The sequence below is a fragment of the Cyprinus carpio genome, unplaced genomic scaffold, assembly GCF_018340385.1.
Source record: "Cyprinus carpio isolate SPL01 unplaced genomic scaffold, ASM1834038v1 S000006503, whole genome shotgun sequence".
In the NCBI taxonomy this organism is placed as follows: domain Eukaryota; kingdom Metazoa; phylum Chordata; class Actinopteri; order Cypriniformes; family Cyprinidae; genus Cyprinus; species Cyprinus carpio.
In genome coordinates this window covers 190,593-200,820 of record NW_024879171.1, presented here as the reverse complement: position 1 = coordinate 200,820, position 10,228 = coordinate 190,593, and the positions used below count along the sequence as shown (strand labels likewise).

Sequence of the window (10,228 nt, the reverse complement as noted above, 5' to 3'; positions counted from 1 at the left end):
TGAATTGCGACATACGGTTGGTTTTAGGTCTTTTAGGCCTTTAACGGAGTTATTTAATACAGTTGTCTAATCATTTTAAGTCAAAGTTTATTAATTAAATAGTATTATTATTGATTATTCCTGAGTGAGTCTGAAATGCAGTGGCAGTTCTGTTATAACAGCTTGTTTTGTGAACTATTAGGGTGTACGCAATCTGAATCCAGTCCCCTACCATGCAGAATACATGGGACATAAACTACACTTGGACCAAAAATGAGAAGCTGGTGATGTTTGGAGTGACGCATGTTGTGGCAATAGATGGCTTCAGCAGCCAAATTGTGGCTCATAACACCATGCCTGTTAAAAACAACTTAACAATCTATCAGAATGTTTACAGGTTAATACATGCCCCATTAACATTTATTCTTTGTGTGTCAGTCTTAAATCAATGGTTCTCAATTCCTGACCAGAGTGAACACATCACGGCACTTTTCAGATGTCACAGACTGGAAACATTTTTGACTCCCTGACAAGATATTTCTATGGGACCCCTACCCATTAAAAACACTATATCACAGTACTTTGGCCCTTATGAACAATTTGAAATTGGTGTTAAATGTGACACCAGGTCAATTGGTCTAACTAGAATTGAGAATCATTGTGAACTAATTCAGCATGTTTTGAACATTTAAACTGCACTGCTGGTTTTTGAAGCCTGGATTTTCTTTCAGAGAAGCTGTGATAAAAAACGGCATGTGGGATCAAATCCGGGTTGACCAGGGAAAAGAGTTCTATATGTGCCTGTATATCCAAGAGCTGCTGTCCAGACACAGATACAATATAAACAGACAACCATATGTACAGACAAAATCATCAAGGGTAAGTTTTTCCTGCCACATTAAAAACCTCACCCGAAGTCCATCATTTCTTTAATAAAATAAATAGTATGATACTGTATCCACAGAACCTCAAAGTTGAGCGAATATGGCCAGAAATAAATAACAGAGTCAACTATCCCCTGAAAGAAGCCCTGCTGCAACTTCAAGACCAAGAGGTGATGAACATGGAGAACAACACAACTAGATTTTCTGTTTCCAATCTCACTTGTCAGGTTTCCTCAATTGGGCTTGAATGAACTGTGCTATCATGCAATGCACATAGGATTGCAAGTATTTCTAAACATGCACTTTCTTTTTTTGGTTGTAACAATGTAAACATACAAAACTATATACAAATCATTATTTTGTATATAATTGCACCATTGTCAAGCTACATGTAGATTTTGTGTCCTCTCTATGATCGAGATCCCAGCCATTTCATGCTAGAGTTGGCTTTACTTACAACCTTTTTAAACCTTTCTTATTGTTTATATATTAATTATGGTACTTCTGTTGTAGTAGAAAGGAATACCAAACATCTTGGCTGAAGGTGGAACTCCTTCCACAGGCCTCTGTGGTTGCTGACATGTACCAGCAAGATGTGGGGTCCTGTCTGACAAGAACATCAACATTCGGGACAGATCCCTTTTCTTGTGAGGAAGACAGAGGCCAGGCGGAGGAAGAATTTGCTGATCATTATCCAGACATTACACGGTGCTTTGATCAGGCTGTAAATTATGACTTCACACCCTTTAAAGAAGCCATATTACATCTCATAAATGTAACAAGACGTTATTCATGAAGATGAAGGTTTCTTTAAGAATGCCAGGAACAAGACATTCATCATAAAACTAACATTTATTACATAATTCTGTGAACAATAATTTTACCAAGTACAAAAATAAATGTCTTTTGAACATTATCAATTATCAATTGTATTAAAACAATGCTGTAATTTGAGGTATAAAACTGTCACATTAAAGCTTTAATAAAGTGCTATACAGTGCTGCATTTTACTTCAAAAGTTGAACTTGACACTTAAACAGTGATATTTGGTATATAACTTACATTGTATATAATGTATATAATTACTCTGATTAAAGCAGAAAAAGTGCTGCCTGTAGTGCTTCTCACTTTTAAGTCAATAACTGAACAGTAATAACTTGAACAGTAACTTTATTTATACTGTATATTCAAGAGTATATTTACTCTTAACGTGTAACAAACACCAGTAACTAATAAAGAGCTGCCGTAGTAGTGCCATATTATTAAACTTCTTAACGTGTGACACTTGTAACAGGTATACAGCTTTTCTTTCCCACTGTATTTAATCTTTGATAAGATCACCAAAAGCAGACAATGCACCATCAATTCCTGGGACTCTGTAGGTGTTTTCCCTTGAGTTGTCTCCTCTGCATTTCACACAGGTGTTGGCATTTCACTGCCACTGCTCACAGCACACTTTGCATGCAACAGCAAACTGCAAAAACAGGATCATTCATGGGCCCTAGAAATTTAAAATAAATAAAATTACTTGTTAGATTACTTGTTAGTTTTTTCATCAAACAGCATCAAATTGTAATTCTAAACAGTTATAACAATTAGTGAACATAAGAGTTCGATAAGAAGAAAAGATCTAAATTATCCAGTTGTGGTACACTTTTTAACTTTGAATCATGACGTAACCTCTTTACGTTTTTGTGGGATTGAAAAAATAACTTTGCCACCTAGAGGTGGAGACATTGAATTACTTCTACAAAGACGCGAACTGTTTTGGATTTACACCCTTCAAACTTTATCACCTATGAGTATGAACGATGAAGCATTATTTAATGTATTGCTATAGTCATGCAATTGTTTTGAATGAGGTGTTTTTTCCACTATGTATTCATGATGAGTTTGAGTGACTGTGGAACCTGACTGATTGTTATAACTGTTTAGAATTACAATTTGATGCTGTTTGATGATGATGTGTTGATTATGTGTCTTTTGGATGATTTTGTTAACCTATAGGGGATCTTGATTGTTGTAACTATAACAACTGTTTATGATGTGGTGCTAATTAAATACTCCCAATGAGTTTAATTATTTGCAGATGGAACTCTGTTAATTGGTCATGTGTTTATCTTAAAAGAGATGAATTTGAACATTTGTATACTCCTGATCAAGGTCGTGTGACCGAAACTTTGTGTGATTAAACATTTATTTTGCAAGTTAAGATAGTGTGCGGGAGTTCTACCAGAAAGACTCAGGAGGTGTAGATAAGACTGAAGTATTTATTTACAAAACAAACACAGAATTAATTTGGCGTAGGCCCCATCCGTAGCGTGGATCTGAAGATTGTAGATACCAGCTAATCCTGCCGAAGATGAAGGCAGGGCAGAGCCTACCCCCCGCATGGACAGGGCCGACCTGGTGGTGGTGGGGAGGATGGAGGGGAACGTCAGCGGCAGTATCTGCAGACACAAATGAGATGCAAGTAGTGCGTTTTTATATACCTCGTGTTGAGATCCGATGGTTTTAGACCTTAATTAGAATGTGACGTTGTCATTTAGTCTTCCTAGTAGAACTTACGCTTACGCTTCCATTTCTACCAGAAAGACTCAGGAGGTGTAGATAAGACTGAATTATTTATTTACAAAACAAACAGAATTAATTTGGCGTAGGCCCCATCCGTAGCGTGGATCTGAAGATTGTAGATACCAGCTAATCCTGCCGAAGACGAAGGCATGGCGGAGCCTACCCCAAAAGAAAGTATGAGAAAATGTAATACGCACCTAAATGAAGTATTTCTTAGAGGATCCTGGAACGTGAATGAAAGAAATAAATTAAGATAATTAGCCAGACAAAAAATACAACATCAGATTATAGCTTAAGTATAAGCTTATATGTAAGGAAAATAGACCGCAGAGCCTCAGAGAGAGAGGTCGCGATAGCCCGAAAGTGATAGGGGCCACGAGAGGCTGTACAGTGATAGGGGCCATGATAGGCCGGACAGTGATAGGGGCCACGATAGGCCGGACAGTGATAGGGGCCACGATAGGCCGGACAGTGATAGGGGCCACGATAGGCCGGACAGTGATAGGGGCCACGATAGGCCGGACAGTGATAGGGGCCAACATAGGCCGCAGAAAAGGCCCCGGTGGGCCACAGATAGGAACGGCCCCGGCGGGCCACAGATAGGAACGGCCCCGGCGGGCCGCGAGGTGAAGGCCAGAGAAACAGGCTGCAGAATGAAATGGCACTTAGATAGGCAAACGGAAGGGAAGTCACAGAAGAAGTCTAAGTAAAGCCACAGGTAATAACGATTTTTGAGAAAGGGGATATGAATAGTATTTCACCACCACCAGTATTTGCAAATAGATCACCTTGAGAACGTCTTGAAATTATTTGCTGAGCCTTCGAGATGAATTTCTGTTCGGGTCTAATGTAGGACTCGAATGCTGAGGACGACCATCTTCCCAGTAACTTGATTGTTGATGTTGGAATTCAATGCTCAGCAGCAGCAGTAGTGGCCGCGCCAATCCTAAAGGAATGTCCGGTGTATTGAAGTGGAGACAGGCCGCAGTTTTTTAAAACCGTAGCTAAATGAGAGCTGAACCAGACCTTAGTTATGGGAGCGCCGTTAGGTAGAATAAATAGAGGAGATTGGAGAGAAGTGCGGAGACGAATTTTTAGGTATTTAATCATGAAGGAGTAAGGGCAAAACTGCTAATCATTTTTATATAGCGACAGAGATACTCCTGATCCCATAGAGTCGTTCTTAGAGTGCTTAAGGAAAATAGTAAAGAAATTAGGTGAAAAGCGAACGTCTGAAAGAGACAGATCTCGTGAGGATTCAAAATGCTTCGATTCGGACGTGAATTCCCCTGGACGCATGAAACCATAGAAAGCTGTTAGGAACAAAGCTTCTAGGAGGACGTTAATGTAATTAGAAAATAAACCGTTGCGTAGTGACGTTATTAGCTGTTGTAAGACCGTGAAAGTAATGAGTAGGCGTTTATCATGGGTTTTGGCCGATGATTTTGTTATGCCTTTAAGGAGCAACCGCACGGCTGGGACGTTAAAAAGACTTGGATAATCGGGGTTATGATATCTGGCAAAAAACTGAATGCTTGCGAGCAGTTTCCTGATAGAGGATATCTTTAAATTTCTTGTTTCGAAGTTGTAAACTAGAAACGAGCAGACGGTTGTAATAAGGATAAGAAAAACTGTTTTCCTAAATGAGAGACAAAAAGTCACGAACAGAGACCAAGCCAATGTATAAGCTTTCAGGGTAGATGGAGCTACGCCTTTAGTGATATAATGTCTGGCCGAATTGAGAAGATCGTCAAAGGAGGGATCTAATTTAGCAGAATTTCTGAAAGGTTTGGGCAGGGAGTAGGATCCTGCTCGGCTGATGGGCATAGACGTCTGAAAACGAAAACGAGAAAGTGCATCAGCTATCATATTGCAGTGACCAGGAATGTGAATAGCTTTAAAAATAAAATTGTGAATGACTGACTGCCAAGTCAGTCTTCGCAGAATTGACATGATCAGAGGACAATTAGATCTCCCTTTATTGATAATGGGCAACTGTGGCTTCATTATCGCAAAACATAATTATATGCTTGCGGGACCAAGCTGCGCCCCAAAGAATACTAGCTATCGCGATAGGATAGATTTCGTGAAGAGCCGATGAGACAAAAACCGGATGATAGTTCAGGAAAATCATTAGGCCAGTTTTCGGCGAACCAATGCCCTTTGAAAAAAAACCCCCCCAAAACCTATAGAAGGTGCAGCGTCTGTGAAAAGTTGTAATTCATTAGACGATTCTGAAACGTCATTGTAGAAAAAAGAGATGCCGTTCCAATTATTTAGCAACAGAGTCCAGAATTTGAGATCGGATAAACATCCTTCGTCTAAGCGAATCAAATCGTATAGGTTCGGAACTGAATGAGCTAAAGTTAACAGACGAGATATAAAAGATCTGCCTTGGGGAATTATGCTCATGGCATAATTTAGATGACCGAGAAGAGAAAGCATGTCACGTTTTGAAACGGTGCGTAGCGACAAAAAGTTCTCCATGATTGATCTAATTCTAAGGAGCTTCTCAATTGGGAGAGAGGCTTGCATTTTTTGCGTATCTAATAAGATGCCCAGGAATTCGAGAGATGTTGATGGGCCCCCCACTGTTTTCTCTTTAGATAGGGGAACGCCAACGTCACTAAAAACCCGCTTAAGTGTGTCGAGGACTAGAGTTTTAGGAGAAGGAAAATCGACCAGCAAAAAATCGTCCAGTAAGTGCAAGACGAAGGGGAGCTTACATACGTTCAACAGGATCCAGCACACCGCTTCTGAGAGACAGTTAAAGATTTTTGGACTGCTCCGGCATCCGAACGCGAGTCTTACTGCGAAGTAAAATTTTGCTTTCCATTTTACGCCAAAGAGAGCCCAATCAGAGGGATGAATTGGTATAATTTTAAAAGCATCCGTGATATCTGCTTTAGCCAGCCAAGCACCTTGGCCGGCTAATTTGATTAACTGAATAGCGTTATCAACCAAAGCGTAATGCAGAGAAAAAGGCTCGGAGGGAATATATTCGTTATCACTAGCGATAGAATCAGAATGGGGAGAAGACATGTCGAAAATCAACCATTTTTTCCCTGAATATTTGCGGGTAGCAACTCCGAGCGAATTAACCCTAAAGGGACTAAATGGAGGAGAAGAGAGAGGACCGATTACGTAACCTTTATTTACCTCTTTTTCGAGCAAAAAGGAGACCACCTCTGGTTCATTTAGAGCAGACTGTAAATTTTTCGCTACGAAAGTAGTAGAGAGAGGGGAAAGAACTCCTACCCGAAACCCTTGAGAAAGGCCAGTAATTAAGAAATCCGCAAAAAGCGGATCAGGGTGAGAAAAGAGATAAGAAGAGAGTACTGAGACATTGATAGGAGTGGATGGGTGACCACTCTATTTTTTCAGAGTAGAGTCTTTCACTCTGGGAGAAGGCTTGAACCGCCGTGGGCAAACCGATTTCAGGTGAGGATCCTTGCAGAAACTACATATATGAGCAAATTTACAGTTAGGGAAGGAACACACAGATTCATTGAAATTATTGCATAAAGTAAAACCGTTGAATTTAGTAATGGGATGCCCTCTAGCATCTGACATTTTGCTTACTTCTGCAGGACCATGGACAGCGTCTGTATCTTGTTTATTGTAAGTCTTAGGGCAAAAAGGTGCAGAGTGACCGTGCGAGCTGCAGATGAGACATGCCAGAATTTTCTGGCCTCCGAAGTGACGAACTAAGAGTTCAGTATCCGTGACTGACCAGTCGAGTCTTGAGTTGAATAGAGTAATGAGAGATGCAGACTTTGCAGAGAGGGATTTATGATATTCGTAGAATAGCGTTCCCCCGTACCTTTGATTGAAATCTGCCATCATGGCCAAATAAAGGTCTAATTCCTCTCTGCGTTTAGGAAACACTTCACATAAGACATCTCTGTAGATACCGAACGCAATTACGAATTCGCCGAATGAGAGGTTCCGTTGCAGTCTGGGATCAGACTTTTTGAGGTATACTGCCACGTCGCCACAGTCGACCATTTGACGGTCTATTGCAGGTGAAGGAAGCAGCAATGAAGCTAGGTTAATGTCTTTTACCTTGAATAATATTTTGTCTTGTTAGGGGTGACACTGTTACTGCAGCGGGGGAAACGAAACGCCTACCGTATGCTTGTGCCGGAACTGCAGTAGATAGATTATAATGTGACGACGATGGTGGGGCATTGATGTCCTGGCTTGAAGTGCTAGCCGACTGGTTAGGTGCCTGTACTCCAGCGGATGTAGAGGGGGCACTTATTTGGTCGTTGGATCCGGAAGCATGATGAGGAGCCGTAGGGAAGACTGAACTAAAAAAGGGTGGAGTAGAACCTGGAGCGCAACCGGCGACGGCATTCTCGAAGATGGCCATTTTCGATTCTAGAACCTTAACAGTATCTGAAAGGCTTTTGACAGCCTGAATAAGTTAAGTATTGGCATCGACAGCACCGTAATTGGTCGGAGGTTGCGATGCCTGCGCGAGTGTCATGTGTTTCTTAACTGGGCGGGGAGAAGAAGATTTAGCTGACCTCTTCCTACCAGTTGTTTTGGATTGCCCTGACGTTGCTGAAAATGACTGAGCTGTATCTGCAGGTGACTCGGGTGGGGAACCCAGCGTGTTAAATGCCAGAAGGACCAGATCATCTCTTGATAGATCTTGGTTGATAAGAATGCCGGCCGCCTGGAGTGTATTAATAATCCTTTCTGAAGACCACTGGGTCCATGGAGAATCGCGGTTTTGGAGACGAATGCTACGCCTGGTAGCTGCCGGAGATGGTAGCGCAATATCGTCATCTGATTCGGAGTAATCACAAACTACGACAGGTTGCTGTGACATTTGGTTTGGATAAGACGCTGAACGTCAGCGGCAGTATCTGCAGACACAATGAGATGCAAGTAGTGCGTTTTTATATACCTCGTGTTGAGATCCGATTGGTTTAGACCTTAATTAGAATGTGATGTGTCATTTAGTCTTCCTAGTAGAACTTACGCTTACGCTTCCATTTCCTTATATGTTTATACGACCCACCAGGTCTTATTTTTTCTACGCACCTATTACTTACAGGTGTGCGATGGAGTTTGTTCACTAATTAACTGTATATTATATTGAAAAGACGTCTAAGATTAAAAGTAGCACTCCGATTTGGTATGAAACCCGTCTGGTCCGTATGAACTAGCTTTCCCAATAGAGGATTCAGCCTGTTAGCTAATATCTTGGCAAATAATTTCCCATCGACATTAAGGAGGGAGATAGGACGATAAGCGCCTACTTCCTGTGAGTCCTTCCCTTTTTTATGAATTAATGTGATCACAGCCTCAGTTAAGGTGGGAGGCAAATTACCCTGTATCTGAGCATGTTCATATAATTTCAACAGGTATGGGGATAGATTCTCATTGAATGTTTTGTATATTTCCCCTGGAAGTCCATCAGGACCGGGTGTCTTATTACTTTTTAGGGAGGCAATAGCGCTCCGAACCTCTGCAATTGTGAGGTCGGAGTTCAAGGAATCACAATCTTCCTCGCTCAGTCTGGGAAGTTCACATTTATCTAAAAATGCATTAATAGTTACAGAGTTTGAAGTAGTCTTTGAGGTGTACAAATCAGTATAAAATTCCAGAAACCTGTCATTGATATCTTTAGGCTTAGTAAGTATTGTGTTTTTGTGGGCTTTTATCCTGTGTATCGTTCTTTTTTCTAAGTTGTCTAGCTAGTAGTTTGTGTGATTTGTCACCAAATTCAAAATATTTCTGCCTAGTATAGAGGAATGCTTTACTTAGTTTTGCAGAGATAATTTTGTTATATTCATACTTAAGTGTTGCTATTTTCCTGTGCAATAAAATAGAGGGGGAGTGTGCATTTTCTATGTCAAGTAATTTAATTTGATCTTCTAATTCTTTTAATTTAATCTTATTTACTTTTCGCCTAGAAGCTTCAAACGAGATGATACAGCCTCTTATATAAGCCTTGAATGCTTCCCAGAGGATGGAGGGAGAGGTATCAGGGTTGTCGTTTATTTCAAAGTATAAAGAAATCTGGTCTTTTAAGTATTCACAAAATTTATTTTCAGTGAGTAGATGTGAGTTCAGTTTCCAAGAGGCGTGTGGCTAGTCTACATGATCTAAACACACCGAAAAGGTGAGTGGGCTGTGATCTGAAATCACTATACTGTGATATTTAGCATTTAATGTGTGCGGTATAAGTTTGGCGTCCACCAGGAAGTAGTCTATCCTACTGTAGGAGTTATGTACAGGTGAATAAAATGAGTAGTCCCTGCCTGTAGGGTTCATCGCTCTCCATATATCCAGTATATTTGTGTTATTAATGAACATATTTAAAAATTCACTAGAGGCATTTCTTGGAAGTCTCTTCGTGGAGGACCTATCAAGATATGTGTCGAGGACAGTATTAAAATCACCCCCTATTATCAAGTGTGTTTGTGAGATGTCTGGTATCAGTGAAAAAACCTTCTGAAAGAATATGGGGTTATCTATGTTAGGAGCATATATATTTACTAAAGTAAGGGAAGTGTTATGGATTTCACCAATCACTATTATATAGCGGCCCTCTTTATCAGTGATTGTTTTTTTATGCAAAAAGGGCACACCTTTTCTCAGTAGAATGGCCGAAACTATTGCTTTGGATAAAAAGTTTGAGTGGTAAACTTCCCCTATCCAATTTGCTTTTAACCTGCCATGCGAGGCATTCTTCAGGTGAGTTTCCTGTAGGAACATTATGTCTGGGGTCAGTGACTTTAGGTGGGTCAGAATATGACCCCTCTTGACTGGGT

General features: G+C 40.6%; 2 long non-coding RNA genes across 2 annotated transcripts; one reads left to right on the top strand and one right to left on the bottom strand.

Moving 5' to 3' along the window:
- The first annotated feature begins 268 nt into the window (after window positions 1–268).
- Window positions 269–1,067, top strand: LOC122143765. The gene is made up of 3 exons (XR_006159369.1): window positions 269–376; window positions 711–858; window positions 944–1,067. It is a non-coding gene; the product is annotated as an uncharacterized LOC122143765 (long non-coding RNA).
- A 2,047-nt stretch (window positions 1,068–3,114) lies between these two features.
- LOC109079370 lies at window positions 3,115–4,539 on the bottom strand. The gene is made up of 3 exons (XR_006159368.1): window positions 4,226–4,539; window positions 3,635–3,660; window positions 3,115–3,313 (listed from the first exon to the last, which is right to left on the bottom strand). It is a non-coding gene; the product is annotated as an uncharacterized LOC109079370 (long non-coding RNA).
- Between the last annotated feature and the right edge of the window lie 5,689 nt (window positions 4,540–10,228).